At 42.5% G+C, this 17500-nt stretch overlaps 1 protein-coding gene across 4 annotated transcripts in view; it reads left to right on the top strand.

Annotated features, from left to right (window-relative positions):
* Positions 1-17500, top strand: part of LOC133616388 (carboxyl-terminal PDZ ligand of neuronal nitric oxide synthase protein-like) — a 365792-nt gene that overhangs the window by 180500 nt on the left and 167792 nt on the right. The gene's annotated exons all lie outside the window — the stretch shown is intronic.

The raw sequence follows: 17500 nt of genomic DNA, 5'->3' as shown, positions 1-17500 counted from the left end.
ACACACCCACACACACACACACACACACACACATATATATATATATATATATATAGATACATATACATATATATAGATGGATAAATAGATAGATAGATAGCCTGTGTGCATGACACTAATCTCATTTTGCTCAAATGAATGTGTGCAAATGAATTAAATGTAGTGCATTAACTGTAGTGGTCAATAATGTGTGCGGTACATTACCTCTCAGCCGGTTATGTATAACAGTACTGTTTCACAGCCAATGTTTAATGAAAGGAAATAATGACCACAGCTTTTTAAAAAGTCTGCATAGTTCATTACCCTAAGTCACACATTTAGATCTTAGATAATAGTCAGTCATTCGGTTAAAAAGCACTGCATATTTGCATATGCTGGCTGTGGAAATAGCAATGAGACTGTTTGCAAGGTTGAGAGTCTGGGCAATGGTGTTAGGCTACATGCCAAAATAGTATTTACTGACAAACATTTTTATCAAGGTCTCATTTATATTTCAAACAAGAGCTAGATTTTGTGTGGCTCTTTTGCTGGAAAACAAACATTAAAATTTTAAGCAATAGTAGTAATAGTAGTTCTTTTTCTAATCCTGCATAACAACATACTCACAAATCAGCCTGCGAGCACGGCTAGCGCGAAAACCCGAAAGCATCTTCTGAACTAACGGCAGATCTATTGTCCACAAAACAGACAAACTGAAACAATGGTTGGCTAGCAACAACAGACTTCGGGACGGCTGTGCGAATATCACAGAATCGTGGCTACACCGGTTTATCCCTGACATAGCTGTCCAGCTAACAGGACGCAGCTGGAGTACGAACTAAAACATTATCTACACCCACTGCTGTACGGATCTAAAGGCCATCTTAGTCATTTGCAGTCCCTTTTACGCACACAGTGAGGTCACTGCTGTATCAATCAATCAATCAATTCCTTTATTGTCATTGTCATAATAACACTTAAGTCATACATGTCAACGAGATTTTGTTTGAGCTTTGTCCAGCGGCATAGAAACTGCATTGAAGTGCAGGTTGACAATAGTTTACATTTTAGCATTATCAAGAAGATCGCGATAAGAGGGACGTGGGGGTTGGAACAGTCAGATGTCTGATGGGTGTTACGTTGATGTTGCAGCAATGCAATGTCCAGAGCACAATTATTGAGGTGGTGAAGAGTGAGGTAATAAGATGGTCCGGGGCAGCAAAGGGGCAGGCTGTTCATTTAGCAGTCTCACAGCCTGGGGATACAGACTGTGAGACATTCTGGTGGTCCTGGCGCAAATCGTTCTATACCTCCTTCCAGAGGGTAGCAGGTTGAAGAGGCCATGTGCTGGGTGGTATCTGTCCTTCAGGATGTTGTATACTCGCTTTAGGCAGCGAGTTGTGTACATGGCACTCATCTCTGGAAGTATCGTCCTTGTAATTTCCCCCGCCCCTTTAACCACTCGCTCGAGGGCCTGTTAGCAAACCACACTAAATAGCCGTAAGTGAGGACACTGCTGATGGCACAGTTGTAAAAGTTTACCATTGATTTCTGCGGAATGTTTTTGCAGAAATGTAATTCTAACAGTTGTTTTTATACCACCCCATCCCAAGCCCTCTCCCTACTACATGATGCTATCAACAACCAGATGCAGGCCTATTCAGAAGGAGCCTTTGTTGTGGCTGGAGACTTTAACAAAGCCTGCTTGAAGAATGTGCTTTCCCCAGATTTGTGCAATACATACAGTGCGCGACTCGAAGTAAAAATACCTTGGACTGGGTTTATTTTGATCTGAAGCCAGCCTACGAGACTGTTCCTCTCCCTCACTTGAGGACGTCTGACCACCTCTCCATGCTCCTTGTTCCTCCTCCTGCCTACACCAAACCCCAGAAGAGGAGCAAACCTATGACCAGGACTGTTAAGACTGCCGCACTCCTTCCAGACTAAGGCATGGTCAGTGTTCGACCATCTGGAGCTACAGTTGAGGACAGATGCTTATGGTTATATCAGAAACTGTACAGACACTGTCACTGGGAATAAGCGGAGCAGGGTCTATCCTAATCAAAAACTATGGATGACCTCAGAGGTCAAGAGGGCCTGAAACTCTTCATTTCACTCAGGGGACAGAGAGCAATACAGCAGGACTAGATCTGACCTCAGGAGAGGCCTCAAGGCTGCGAAAGTGACGTATAGGAGAAAAGTGGAGGTGCATCTAGACAACAAAGACTCACGGCAGGTATGGCAAGACATCCAACACCTGACAATCTACAAAAGTAACTCATCGGTAGCCAAAAAAACGGAAGTTATGCTAGCAGAGGAACTCTATCACTTAATTGCCCCTTTAACTCATTCAGACTAGCCACACCCCAGATGCCCCTCCCACCCTCTAGTCCTTAGCCACTCACCCCATCAACACCAGATGAGGTGGGCATTGAAGGCTATAAACCTGCCCAAAGCCGCTGGGCTGCATGGCTTACTTGGCATGGTGTACTGACAGGGATATTTAATTCATCCCTAGCACTAGCCAAAGTCCCAGTCTGTCTCAAGGTACCCACTTCCATCCCAGCCCCAAAGAGGACAGCCATTAAATGCTTGAATAACTACCGACCAGTGGCACTGACGTCTGTGGATATGAAGTGCTTTGAAAGGCTTGTTCTCCTATATATCAAAATCTGCCTGCCCCAGAACTTAGATCCACACCAGTTTGCCTACTGGCTAAACCGTTCCACAGAGGACGCCATCACCACTGCTCTTCACTCTGCTGTGGAACATTTGGAACTCCCTAATACCGATGTCAGGATGCTGTTCGTTGACTGCAGCTTCATGTTCAATATCATTATTCTCGACATCCTGGTGGAGAAACGGAGGTTCCTGTGTCTACCCAAAATGGATAAAAAACTTTCTCACCAACCGACTTCAGGTTGTTGGGTCAACTTTGCTTCTCTACTCTTTCACTCAGCACTGGCTCCCCTCTGTGCTGCATGTTGAACCCCCTGCTGTACGCCTTTTATACGTATGTCTGTGTCCACATTCATCCCTCGAACACCATCATCAAGTTTGCCGACGACACCACGGTGGTGGGCCTAATCACGGGGGGTGATGAAACAGTCTACAGAGAGGAAATAAATAAGCTGGCAGGGTGATGCACCAAAACAACCTGAGGCTGAACACCAAGAGACCAAGGAGATGGTCATTGATTTTTTTTTTTAGAGGAGTTTTGGCCCAACCCGAAGGTTCAATCCACAGTCAATATTTACCCTGTTTTGGTCATTTCATGCATTATTAAAACGTATTTCCCTAGCACATTTATTTCCATCTCCATAGCAGCACTCTTAAAGGCCTACTGAAACCCACTACTACCGACCACGTAGTCTGATAGTTTATACATCAATGATGAAATCTTAACATTGCAACACATGCCAATACGGCCGGGTTAGCTCACTAAAGTGCAATTTTAAATTTCGCGCCGAAATATCCTGCTGAAAACGTTTCGGTATGATGATGCCTGCGCGTGACGTCACGGATTGTAGAGGACATTTTGGGACTGCATGGTGGCCAGCTATTAAGTCGTCTGTTTTCATCGCAAAATTCCACAGTATTCTGGACATCTGTGTTGGTGAATCTTTTGCAATTTGTTCAATGAACAATGGAGACAGCAAAGAAGAAAGCTGTAGGTGGGAAGCGGTGTATTGCGGCCGGCTGCAGCAACACAAACACAGCCGGTGTTTCATTGTTTACATTCCCAAAAGATGACAGTCAAGCTTTACCATTGGCTTGTGGAGAACTGGGACAACAGAGACTCTTACCAGGAGGACTTTGAGGTGGATACGCAGACGCGGTACCGTGAGTACGCAGCTGCGGCTTCCAAACATTTGATCGCTTGCACGTACGTGCGTGCCGCTATGTGCATGTGACGTACGTAACTTTGGGGACTTTGGGGAAATATATGTGCTGTATGAACTTTGGGGAGGTGAACGGTACTTTGGGCTGTGGGATTGAGTGTGTTGTGCAGGTGTTTGAGTTGTATTGGCTGGTTATATGGACGGGAGGGGGGAGGTGTTTGTTATGCGGGATTAATTTGTGGCATATTAAATATAAGCCTGGTTGTGTTGTGGCTAATAGAGTATATATATGTCTTGTGTTTATTTACTGTTTTAGTCATTCCCAGCTGAATATCAGGTCCCACCCGCCTCTCACAGCATCTTCCCTATCTGAATCGCTCCCACTGCCCTCTAGTCCTTCACTCTCACTTTCCTCATCCACAAATCTTTCATCCTCGCTCAAATTAATGGGGAAATCGTCGCTTTCTCGGTCCGAATCGCTCTCGCTGCTGGTGGCCATGATTGTAAACAATGTGCAGATGTGAGGAGCTCCACAACCTGTGACGTCACACGCATTTCGTCTGCTACTTCCGGTACAGGCAAGGCTTTTTTATCAGCGACCAAAAGTTGCGAACTTTATCGTCGATGTTCTCTACTAAATCCTTTCAGCAAAAATATGGCAATATCGCGAAATGATCAAGTATGACACATAGAATGGACCTGCTATCCCCGTTTAAATAAGAAAATCACATTTCAGTAGGCCTTTAAGACTTCCAGCAACAAATGTGTGTTCCTACTTCTGGAAACAAATGCAAATGTGTTGTAATCATGTTAACAGACAACGAATGTTAACAATGGTCTCGCCCCAGCTTACATCAAAGATCTCCTGGACCAACCTACCAGCTCCAGGCTTGGTCGTTGCCTTAGATCTGACAACCAGATGACCCTGAAGGTCCCACAGTCAAACCTAGTGACAAAGGTGATGGCACCTAGGCTATGGAATAAGCTCCCTCTGAAGATCAAGTCTGCCACCACTCTGGACCCTTTTAGAGCACAGCTTAAAACTCACCTCTTTACCGCAGATGACTTATGAATTATGTGTTTATTGTGAGTCTTAAATGTTTAGTTTAGATTCCTTTGTGTGTCTCAGTCTCTGTTTCTGTTTTTTTGTTTCTCTACTTGGGGGGTGCATAATAAATGAAAATAACATAACATAACATAACAAAGACGACTATTTTTGGGCAAATGAGGATTCACAACCTTAACTTTTTGAACCTGAATTTATGGAAGATGACCTTCTTATAGAAGCAAGCACAAAGAGAGAGTGAAATGTTGGAGCAGACGGAAGTCGAAAGAGTGAGGTTGGCGGGACTTGCGGGTATAATTGGGGAACTTGGAGCCAAGCTATGCGGACATATCTGGCTTGTTCACACTAAGTCAACTTGTTTCCCACACACGAACAGATGTCTGAGTAGATGTATTTAAAAATGAAAATAATGAAGAGAAGGGCTGAGTCCTTGAAGAAGGGAGTGCATTTTGAGTGGGTTGCTGCAGACTGACGAGAGTTAAATGCCATTGAATTGTGTGAGCTGGATATGGAGTGTAACAAAGACATTGATAGGAAGCAATGATGAAGATTCAAATGTTATGGTAAAATATTAACTGTAAAATCTAAAAAAATATAGTGTTTTTCATCATTTAAAAAAAGCTGGTGTGTTCTCAAGAAAACAGTTGGTTGAAAATAGTCAACATTGATTAATGCCACATTAAGGAACAAGTTGGGTTGATCCGGATAAAGGATTCTTTACTATTGGAAGATAGGGCCTGGCTCAGTGCTTTTTATAGTTTATGATTCGTTTATGGAGTGAATTCAGCATCTGTACAGGAGACAGCCTCCTGTACAGATTAGGGATGTCCCGATCCAGGTTTTTGCACTTCCGATCCGATACCGATATTGTTTTTGCACTTCTGATCCGATACCGATACTGACCGATACCGATACTGACCGATAATGGCCTATCCGAGCATGTATTAAAGTTTAAAGTTATTTAACCTACTTAGTTGTCAGAATCATGTTGAAAAGGGTTTTAGTACTCTTGATAACAACTAGCCAGCTGAATTAGGGGAGTTTGAATAATACACAATGGTTGGTAACAAGAAACTGACCTGTTTATTCAAGGATAAACACAAAATAGACAAAATTATACATGACAAACAGAAATGGCATCATTGAAACAAGGGCTGGGCGATATGGCCTTTTTTTAATATTGCGATATTTTAAGGCCATATTGCGATACACGATATATATCTCGATATTTTGCCTTAGCCTTGAATGAACACTTGATGCATATAATCACAACAGTATGATGATTCTATGTGTTTTGATTGATTGATTGAGACTTTTATTAGAAGGTTGCACAGGGAAGTACATATTCCGTACAATTGACCACTAAATGGTAACACCCGAATAAGTTTTTCAACTTGTTTAAATCGGGGTACACTTAAATTGATTCATGATACAGATATATACTATCAGATATATACTATCATCATAATACAGTCATCACACAAGATAATCACATTTAATTATTTACATTACATTTATAATCCAGGGTGTGGAGGGGGGCGCCGGATGTAAGTGTCAAAAAGACAACTAAAAGAGTTTGATATGAGAATAAATCTAAAGTTAAAATATAGGGTAGAAATGCACCCATTTGCAGGAAATGTAGTCTTGATTTTCAAAATTTTCTTTCAAGGCTTGCATGTCTACATTAAAACATTCTTCTTCATACTGCATTAATATATGCTACTTTTAAACTTTCATGCAGAGAAGGAAATCACAACTAAAAAAAATCACTATTTTTTTCATACGGTGTTGATGTGGAAATGTTTGCCTCGGCGATGGTGTGGACGTGTGGCACCGAATGGAGCTAAGTGTCTCGACAGACGTTACAATATTTGAACAATGATGACGAAAACTGTTTTCTCTGTCGTGTCCGTGTGTCGAAAATTGTCATACGTTTATTTTTTTATTTGATTTTGTGCGTGGCATATATTTGCCATGCGCAGAGGACGCTTGGGCAGGCGCGCACCTTAGCGGCTGCGCTAGCATCACAGCTAACGTTAGCCATGCTGCTACCTCGCTCTCTGCTGGGAGAGGACGTATACGTATGTGACGTATTACGTGACAGTATGTGACGTGTGTAAGAAGGTGCGCTCGCTGTCTGTGAGAGGGATACACAGGAAAGAGTGAGAAGAGCCTGTCGTGTAATGCCAGCAGCTAAAAGCAACTGCGTGAGACTCCACAGACCTGTGTGGATGTGTTGAAGGTGTGCTGGAAAATGCGGAACGGAAATTAGGGAGCAGCAGAAAAGTGGAATGTATTATTTCAATCGGTGTGTTGGAAAACACGGACCGGAGTTTTTTTTTAAACTGGAACTGGATCGGCATTTTCCCATGCCTTGCCGATACGCATTTTTTTTGCAAATATCGGCGGCCGATCCGATCCAAATATCGGATCGGGACATCCCTAGTACAGATGCTGAATTCAGACGAATGTGGGCTGAATTTGAGTGTGAAAACAAGGTGACTGTAAATACCAATATCACTGATCTGAACGAGTACCTGCAACATATTCTCAAGTCCACAAACATGAAGTGTCTGACTCCAGAGAAGGCGTTGACCGGTTTCTGCGGTTTCATGGCTGCCAACCTTTATGCTCGTTCTATCTTTGGAGAAGACGCCCTGGCTAATGTCAGCATCGAGAAACCCATCCACCTGAGGCCTGAGTCTTAGACGAGGGTCCAGCCTGAGACTGATGAGGGTCCAGCCTAAGACTGATATTTTTACTTATTATTTTTTCCCAATGTCACCTTTTTCCCCACCTTTTTTAAGGAGCGCCGTAAGTGGCTGATCCGTTGGCGGTCCCGTCTTGTCCCCTTGTAACGTATGTCTGCTCTTAGTGGGACTGTGCCGGAAATGAAATTTCAGTTCTTATGTGTCTTGTACATGTTAAAGAATGGACAACAATAGAGCATCTTGAATCTTGAATCATCTTGAATTCTGTCAACGGACATACGCATTAGAGCAAAAGATCAGGGGATGGCCTTGAGCTTGGGCGACAAGATCAACTTCTCCCAAAAGAAGGCAAATCTCTGAAAGAACTCTTGAACTGATTTTTCTGACTTTGTAAAAGTCACCACTTTTCCATATATTGTCTCATTGCTCCCTTGCAACTCTTCACATTTAGAAGTCCTTATGGTCAGTTCCTTCAGTGACGCTTTCATTTTTTACATCACTGGTCTACAACAACATTCTAAGTTGTTGAATATGGAAGATGTTATTCTTACTTCACTAAATAAAGTTTCATGAAGCAGATGATTGTGCCACTGACTGATATAAGTGTTTACTGGTGGCGGCCGCCACAAGTAAATTTAAGATACTGCGGTAAAGTAAACACTTAACCTCACGTGGTTCCATCTACTGCAATCTAGTTTCACAAAACATCGACCACATTAAGAGTTTGAGGTTTGAGCAACTGGCTTCCGTACTAATTCAGCAGGTGTGTTGCTGCAGGAGTAATAGACTCGATGAGTACAAAATTAGCAATCAGTATTTATTTCGAGTGAGTTTGGTGAATATATATATGCCTGTAAGTACAAACCCCGTTTCCATATGAGTTGGGAAATTGTGTTAGATGTAAATATAAACGGAATACAATGATTTGCAAATCATTTTCAACCCATATTCAGTTGAATATGCTACAAAGACAAGATATTTGATGTTTAAACTCATAAACTTTATTTTTTTTTGCAAATAATAATTAACTTAGTATTTCAAGGCTGCAACACGTGCCAAAGTAGTTGGGAAAGGGCATGTTCACCACTGTGTTACATGGCCTTTCCTTTTAACAACACTCAGTAAATGTTTGGGAACTGAGGAGACACATTTTTTAAGCTTCTCAGGTGGAATTCTTTCCCATTCTTGCTTGATGTACAGCTTAAGTTGTTCAACAGTCCGGGGGTCTCCGTTGTGGTATTTTAGGCTTCATAATGCGCCACACATTTTCAATGGGCGACAGGTCTGGACTACAGGCAGACCAGTCTAGTACCCACTCTTTTACTATAAAGCCACGTTGATGTAACACGTAGCTTGGCATTGTCTTGCTGAAATAAGCAGGGGCGTCCATGGTAACGTTGCTTGGATGGAAACATATGTTGCTCCAAAACCTGTATGTATCGTTCAGCATTAATGGCGCCTTCACAGATGTGTAAGTTACCCATATCTTGGGCACTAATACACCCCCATACCATCACAGATGCTGGCTTTTCAACTTTGCGCCTATAACAATCCGGATGGTTCTTTTCCTCTTTGGTCCAGAGGACACGACGTCCACAGTTTCCAAAAACAATTTGAAATGTGGACTCGTCAGAGTACAGAACACTTTTCCACTTTGTATCAGTCCATCTTAGATGAGCTCAGGCCCAGCGAAGTCAACGGCGTTTTCTGGGTGTTGTTGATAAACGGTTTTCGCCTTGCATAAGAGAGTTTTAACTTGCACTTACAGATGTAGCGACCAACTGTAGTTACGGACAGTGGGTTTCTGAAGTGTTCCTGAGCCCATGTGGTGATATCCTTTACACACTGATGTCGCTTGTTGATGCAGTACAGCCTGAGGGATCAAAGGTCTCGGGCTTAGCTGCTTACGTGCAGTGATTTCTCCAGATTCTCTGAACCCTTTGATGATATTACGGACCGTAGATGGTGAAATCCCTAAATTCCTTGCAATAGCTGGTTGAGAAAGGTTTTTCTTAAACTGTTCAACAATTTGCTCACGCATTTGTTGACAAAGTGGTGACCCTCGCCCCATCCTTGTTTGTGAAAGACTGAGCATTTCATGGAATCTACTTTTATACCCAATCATGGCAACCACCTGTTCTTAATTTGCCTGTTCACCTGTGGGATGTTCCAAATAAGTGTTTGATGAGCATTCCTCAACTTTATCAGTATTTATAAAATGTTTTGCAAATCATTGTATTCCGTTTATATTTACATCTAACACAATTTCCCAACTCATATGGAAACGGGGTTTGTAGAATGACACTTAATATTTAATGTCAATTTTGTTCTGTTGAAATCTAATTTAATAAACGTTTGTACAAGTTCGCTCTGCTAATTTTAGTTTGCCTGTCAACGAGCTGTTAACATTGAGTTGGCAACATTAGAGCCAACTTACATCCTGTAGCCTACATCCTATTGCTTTTTTTCAGTTGATACCAATATGTATTGTTGATTCAACATGATTCCTACATGTACAGTACAGGCCAAAAGTTTGGACACACCTTCTCATTTAATGTGTTTTCTTTATTTTCATGACTATTTACATTGTAGATTGTCACTGAAGGCATCAAAACTATGAATGAACACATGTGGAATGATGTACTTAACAAAAAAAGGTAAAATAACTGGAAACATATTTTATATTCTAGTTTCTTCAAAATAGCCACGCTTTGCTCTGATTACTTTTTCGCACACTTTTGGCATTCTCATTATGAGCTTCAAGAGGTAGTCCCCTGAAATAGTTTTCACTTCACAGATGTGCTTGAAGCTCATCGAGAGAATGCCAAGAGTGTGCAAAGCAGTAATCAGAGCAAAGGGTGGCTATTTTGAAGAAACTAGAATATTAAAACATTTTTTCAGTTATTTCACCTTTTTTGGTTAAGTACATAACTCCACATGTGTTCATTCATAGTTTTGATGCCTTCCGTGACAATCTACAATGTAAATGATCATGAAAATAAAGAAAACGCATTGAATGAGGAGAAGGTGTGTCCAAAGTTTTGGGGCTGTACTCATACTTGCCAACCTTGAGACCTCCAAATTCGGGAGATTTTTTTTGGGGGGGGGGGTTAAGGGGATAGGAGTATATTTATAGCTAGAATTCACTGAAATTCAAGTATTTCTTACATATATATTTAAATAAAAAGAAATACTTGACTTTCAGTGAATTCTTGCTATATATATATATATATATATATTTATTTTTTTTCAACATATATATGTATTTTTTAATTATATATATATACATATAAATAAAATAAATACTTGAATTTTAGTGTTAATTTATTTACACATAACACTCCTCTCTACTCATTGTTGTATTTGAAAGTGCAATGCTTTGCAGCCAGTAGCACAGCCTTTGAAGGAGCAAAGGTATGGGCAGTGTAATATCCTGGGTTGGAGTCAATAACCAGGCGAGTTGACGAAGTTACGTCTCTTTGCTTCATACTTCAGAACCGACTCCCACACTTGCCGTCAGGGTGCGGAATACAACGTAAACCGTTTGCCAACCAAAAAGTAACCACAGAACACTATACGGTATAGTGTTCTGTGGTTACTTTTTGGTTGGCCAATTGGACGTGACGACAGGCTGTCCTCACTCAGGTCCGCGCCTTAAATCCGGCTGGAAATCGGGAGAAATTCGGGAGAATGGTTGTCCCGGGAGATTTTCGGGAGAGGCACTGAAATTGGGGAGTCTCCCGGAAAATTTGGGAGGGTTGGCAAGTATGGCTGTACTGTATGTGCACTTCATATGTTAATGTACTTTCCTTGGTGTGCTTAGTTTTACTAAAACTTAATTATGGAGACTATTAGTAAACAATTTCAAGTTCCATCCATCCATCCATCTATCTTCTTCCGCTTATCCGAGGTCAGGTCGCGGGGGCAGCAGCCTAATCAGGGAAGACCAGACTTCCCTCTCCCCAGCCACTTCGTCTAGCTCTTCCTGTGGGACCCCGAGGCGTTCCCAGGCCAGCCGGGAGACATAGTCTTCCCAACGTGTCCTGGGTCTTCCCCGCGGCCTCCTACCGGTCGGACGTGCCCTAAACACCTCTCTAGGGAGGCGTTCGGGTGGCATCCTGACCAGATGCCCGAACCACCTCATCTGGCTCCTCTCGATGTGGAGGAGCAGCGGCTTTACTTTGAGCTCCTCCCGGATGGCAGAGCTTCTCACCCATCTCTAAGGGAGAGCCCCGCCACCCGGCGGAGGAAACCCATTTCTGCCGCTTGTACCCGTGATCTTGTCCTTTTGGTCATAACCCAAAGCTCATGACCATAGGTGAGGATGGGAAAGTAGATCGACCGGTAAATTGAGAGCTTTGCCTTCCGGCTCAGCTCCTTCTTCACCACAACGGATCGATACAGCGTCCGCATTACTGAAGATGCCGCACCGATCCACTCTTCCCTCACTCGTGAACAAGACTCAGAGGTACTTGAACTCCTCCACTTGGGGCAAGATCTCCTCCCCAACCCGGGCGAGAACCATGGACTCGGACTTGGAGGTGCTGATTCTCATCCCAGTCGCTTCACACTCGGCTGCGAACCGATCCAGTGAGAGCTGAAGATCCTGGCCAGATGAAGCCATCGGGACCACATCATCTGCAAAAAGCAGAGACCTAATCCTGCAGCCACCAAACCAGATACCATCAATGCCTTGACTGCGCCTAGCAATTCTGTCCATAAAAGTTATGAACAGAATCGATGACAAAGGGCAGCCATGGCGGAGTCCAACCCTCACTGGAAACGTGTCCGACTTACTACCGGCAATGCGGACCAAGCTCTGGCACTGATCATACAGGGAGCGGACTGCCACAATCAGACAGTCCGATACCCCGTACTCTCTGAGCACTCCCCACAGGACTTCCCGAGGGACACGGTCGAATGCCTTCTCCAAGTCCACAAAACACGTGTAGACTGGTTGGGCAAACTCCCATGCACCCTCAAGGACCCTGCCGAGAGTATAGAGCTGGTCCACAGTTCCACGACCAGGACAAAAACCACACTGTTCCTCCTGAATCCGAGGTTCGACTATCCGGCGTAGCCACCTCTCCAGTACACCTGAATAGACCTTACCGGGAAGGCTGAGGAGTGTGATCTCACGATAGTTAGAACACACCCTCCGGTTCCCCTTCTTAAAGAGAGGAACCACCACCCCGGTCTGCCAATCCAGTGGTACCGCCCCCGATGTCCACGTGATGCTGCAGATCAACAGGTCAACCAAGACAGCCCCACAGCATCCAGAGCCTTAAAGAACTCCGGGCGGATCTCATCTATCCCCGGGGCCTTGCCACCAAGGAGATTTTTAACTACCTCAGCAACCTCATCCCCAGAAATAGGAGAGCCCACCACAGACTCCCCAGGCACTGCTTCCTCATAGGAAGACGTGTTGGTGGGATTGAGGAGGTCTTCGAAGTATTCCCTCCACCGATCCACAACATCCGCAGTCGAGGTCAGCAGAACACCATCCTCGCCATACATTGCTTCGAATTTCAAGTTGTTCATTTTCGGCAAACTAAATTCCAGCATCCAGAGAGGGCAGAATGATATCCTGATATCCATATGTCAGTCAACTAGGGTTGTACAAAGGGTAGCCTGTGTTGCATTGTAGTATAAAAAATAGGCTGCAACAATGAAACAATAAAGCAAAACGATATAATATATGAAAAAATATATAGATACTAATTACTAAATGCACAGACTTGTTTTTAAATATATGCAAAACATATTTATTTCGCCTTTTTAAGGAAAATGCATCATCACTGATTTTGCTAAATCAGTGGTTCTCAAATGGGGGTACGCATACCCCTGGGGGTACTTGAAGGTATGCCAAGGGGTACGTGAGATTTTTTTCAAAATATTCTAAAAATAGTAACAATTCAAAAATCCTTTATAAATATAAATTAAAACCTATCTTTTTTTCCAAATAGTTCAAGAAAGACCACTACAAATGAGCAATATTTTGCACTGTTACACAATTTAATAAATCAGAAACTGATGACATAGTGCTGTATTTTACTTCTTTATCTCTTTTTTTCAACCAAAAATGCTTTGCTCTGATTAGGGGGTACTTGAATTAAAAAAAAATTCACAGGGGGTACATCACTGAAAAAAGGTTTAGAACCACTGTGCTAAATTATGTGATGACATCATATTGACATTCCGCCCTCACCACATCGCTAGTCACACTCCAACCGCCACAGGTTTTTTTTGATTGATTGAGACTTTTATTAGTGAAGTACATATTCCGTACAATTGACCACTAAATGGTAACACCCGAATAAGTTTTTCAACTTGTTTAAGTCGGGGTCCACTTAAATTGATTCATGATACAGTATATACCAGGGGTCGGCAACCTTTACCAGTCAAAGAGCCATTTTGACCAGTTTCACAAAGTAAAGATAACAATGGGAGCCACAAAATTTTTTTTGAAATTTAAAACGAAATAACACTGTATAAAAAGTATTTTTTTGCTTTGTGCTATGTATGAACCAGGGGTCTGACTCTCAGACTCGCTGCCCATACCTTAATATGGAATTTGAATGATGGTGCGTCACGTGGAATTTATACGAATGGCGCTTATCAGCATTATGCGTGCTGTGATCATCGTGATGGTGCAGCGTATAGCATCCACAACAACCAGCGTGCATGATCAGTCACACGTTGTAAGGGGATTCCGCTTGCTCACGTAGGTGACAGCAATGCATACTTAGTCAACAACCACACAGGTTACACTGACGGTGGCATTATTAAAAAAACAACAACAAAAAAACTTTAACACTCTTACTAGTAATGCGCCACATTGTGAACCCACACCAAACAAGAATGACAAACACATTTCGGGAGAACATCTGCACTGTAACACAACATAAACACAACAGGACAAATACCCAGAATCCCATGCAGCCCTAACTCTTCCGGGCTACATTATACACCCCCGCTACCAAACCCCGCCCACCTCAACCGACGCACAGAGAGGGGAGGGGGGGGGGGGGTTGATGTGTGAGGGAGCAGGGTTGGGGTGGGGGCGGGGTTTGGTGGTAGCAGGGGTGTATAATGTAGCCCGGAAGAGTCAGGGCTGCATGGGATTCTGGGTATTTGTTCTGTTGTGTTTATGTTGTGTTAAGGTGCAGATGTTCTCCCGAAATGTGTTTGTCATTCTTGTTTGGTTTTGGTTCAAAGTGTGGCGCATTATTAGTAATAGTGTTAAAGTTGTTTTATATGCTCACCGTCAGTGTAACCTGTGTGGCTGTTGACCAAGTATGCATAACGCGTACGGTATAACAAGGGTCTCGGCTGGCACGCTGATAATACTGGTTGTAGAGGGTGTCAAAAGCTGCAACAACATGACACGCCCTTATTATAACCGAAAGGGTGAAAATCGGAGAATATTAATCCCGGGAGTTTTCTGCGAGAGGCATTGAAATTCAGAAGTCTCCCGGGAAAATCGGGGGATCGGCAAGTAAGCTGCCGAGCCGCATCAGAGTGATCAAAGAGCCGCATGCGGCTCCGGAGCCGCGGGTTGCCGACCCCTGGTATATACTATAAGATATATACTATCATCATAATTACAGTCATCACACAAGATAATCATCATCAGAGTATATACATTGAATTATTTACAATATTTACAATCCAGGGTGTGGGAATATGTATATTGGCAATCTGTGGGAAACACTAAATAATATACAGACATTTGTAAAAATGAAGTTTTGATGTTTGATGCTTTTGTGGGGTTTTTCCAACGAGGATATGCTCTTTTGCGTCGTTATGTTTTAAAGCTTCCTTTTTCTAGAATATCCTGCTACTTAACAGATAGGGTTTTATTTTATCCATACACTTTGAAAACATTGACTTATTACAGCTTCTGGGACATAAATGTGTCTCTTTGTTGGTGGAAAGATTCATGCTCACTTGTGCATTTAAATGTTGTTAAAAGCTGCAACTTGGGGGTGCGTAGAAAGCCCCTGCCGGTGATCGATTGATTATGCAGCGATCTGGTGCACGTTTTATTGGTACATGGACATCTTTAATAACATCATAACTCATTTTGTGGGAGTGTATGTTTCATTACACATAGTTTTGTCTGGTATGCCTCAAAGCAATACTGACAAAGACATTAATACCACCAGACCAGAGTTTGTGGGATCTCCTGAAAAATGGTAAAGAAATCAATGCCACTAAAATGTGAAATGTGTAAAAATGGGGCTATGGGATAAAGATAAACGTAACACAAGAAGAAATATGCTTATCAATCAATTTAGAGAATCAAATATTGAAAAAATAAGGGGTTTTGTATGTGCCTTGTTGTACAAACCCCGTTTCCATATGAGTTGGGAAATTGTGTTAGATGTAAATATAAACGGAATACAATGATTTGCAAATCCTTTTCAACCCATATTCAGTTGAATGCACTACAAAGACAAGATATTTGATGTTCAAACTCATAAACTTTTTTTTGCAAATAATAATCAACTTAGAATTTCATGGTTGCAACACGTGCCAAAGTAGTTGGGAAAAGGCATGTTCACCACTGTGTTACATGGCCTTTCCTTTTAACAACACTCAATAAACGATTGGGAACTGAGGAAACTAATTGTTGAAGCTTTGAAAGTGGAATTATTTCCCATTCTTGTTTTATGTAGAGCTTCAGTCGTTCAACAGTCCGGGGTCTCCGCTGTCGTATTTTGCGCTTCATAATGCGCCACACATTTTCGATGGGAGACAGGTCTGGACTGCAGGCGGGCCAGGAAAGTACCCGCACTCTTTTTTTACGAAGCCACGCTGTTGGAACATGTGCTGAATGTGGCTTGGCATTGTGTTGCTGAAATAAGCAGGGGCGTCCATGAAAAAGACGGCGCTTAGATGGCAGCATATGTTGTTCCAAAACCTGTATGTACCTTTCAGCATTAATGGTGCCTTCACAGATGTGTAAGTTACCCATGCCTTGGGCACTAATGCACCCCCATACCATCACAGATGCTGGCTTTTCAACTTTGCTTCGATAACAGTCTGGATGGTTCTTTTCCCCTTTAGTCCGGATGACATGATGTCGAATATTTCCAAAAACAATTTGGAATGTGGACTCGTCAGACCACAGAACACTTTTCCACTTTGCATGAGTCCATCTTAGATGATCTCGGGCCCAGAGAAGCCGGCGGCGTTTCTGGATGTTGTTGATAAATGGCTTTCGCTTTGCATAGTAGAGCTTTAACTTGCACTTACAGATGTAGCGACGAACTGTATTTAGTGACAGTGGTTTTCTGAAGTGTTCCTGAGCCCATGTGGTGATATCCTTTAGAGATTGATGTCGGTTTTTGATATAGTGCCGTCTGAGGGATCAAAGGTCACGGTCATTCAATGTTGGTTTCTGGCCATGCCGCTTACGTGGAGTGATTTCTCCAGATTCTCTGAACCTTTTGATGATATTATGGACCGTAGATGTTGAATTCCCTAAATTTCTTGCAATTTCACTTTGAGAAACGTTGTTCTTAAACTGTTTGACTATTTGCTCACGCAGTTGTGGACAAAGGGGTGTACCTCGCCCCATCCTTTCTTGTGAAAGACTGAGCATTTTTTGGGAAGCTGTTTTTATATCCAATCATGGCACCCACCTGTTCCCAATTAGCCTGCACACCTGTGGGATGTTCCAAATAAGTGTTTGATGAGCATTCTTCAACTTTATCAGTATTTATTGCCACCTTTCCCAACTTCTTTGTCACGTGTTGCTGGCATCAAATTCTAAAGTTAATGACTATTTGTTTATGAGTTTGAACATCAAATATCTTGTCTTTGTAGTGCATTCAATTGAATATGGGTTGAAGAGGATTTGCAAATCATTGTATTCCGTTTATATTTACATCTAA

Source organism: Nerophis lumbriciformis, linkage group LG14, assembly GCF_033978685.3.
Source record: "Nerophis lumbriciformis linkage group LG14, RoL_Nlum_v2.1, whole genome shotgun sequence".
In the NCBI taxonomy this organism is placed as follows: Eukaryota; Metazoa; Chordata; class Actinopteri; order Syngnathiformes; family Syngnathidae; genus Nerophis; species Nerophis lumbriciformis.
This window is presented reverse-complemented; position numbering and strand designations above follow the sequence as displayed.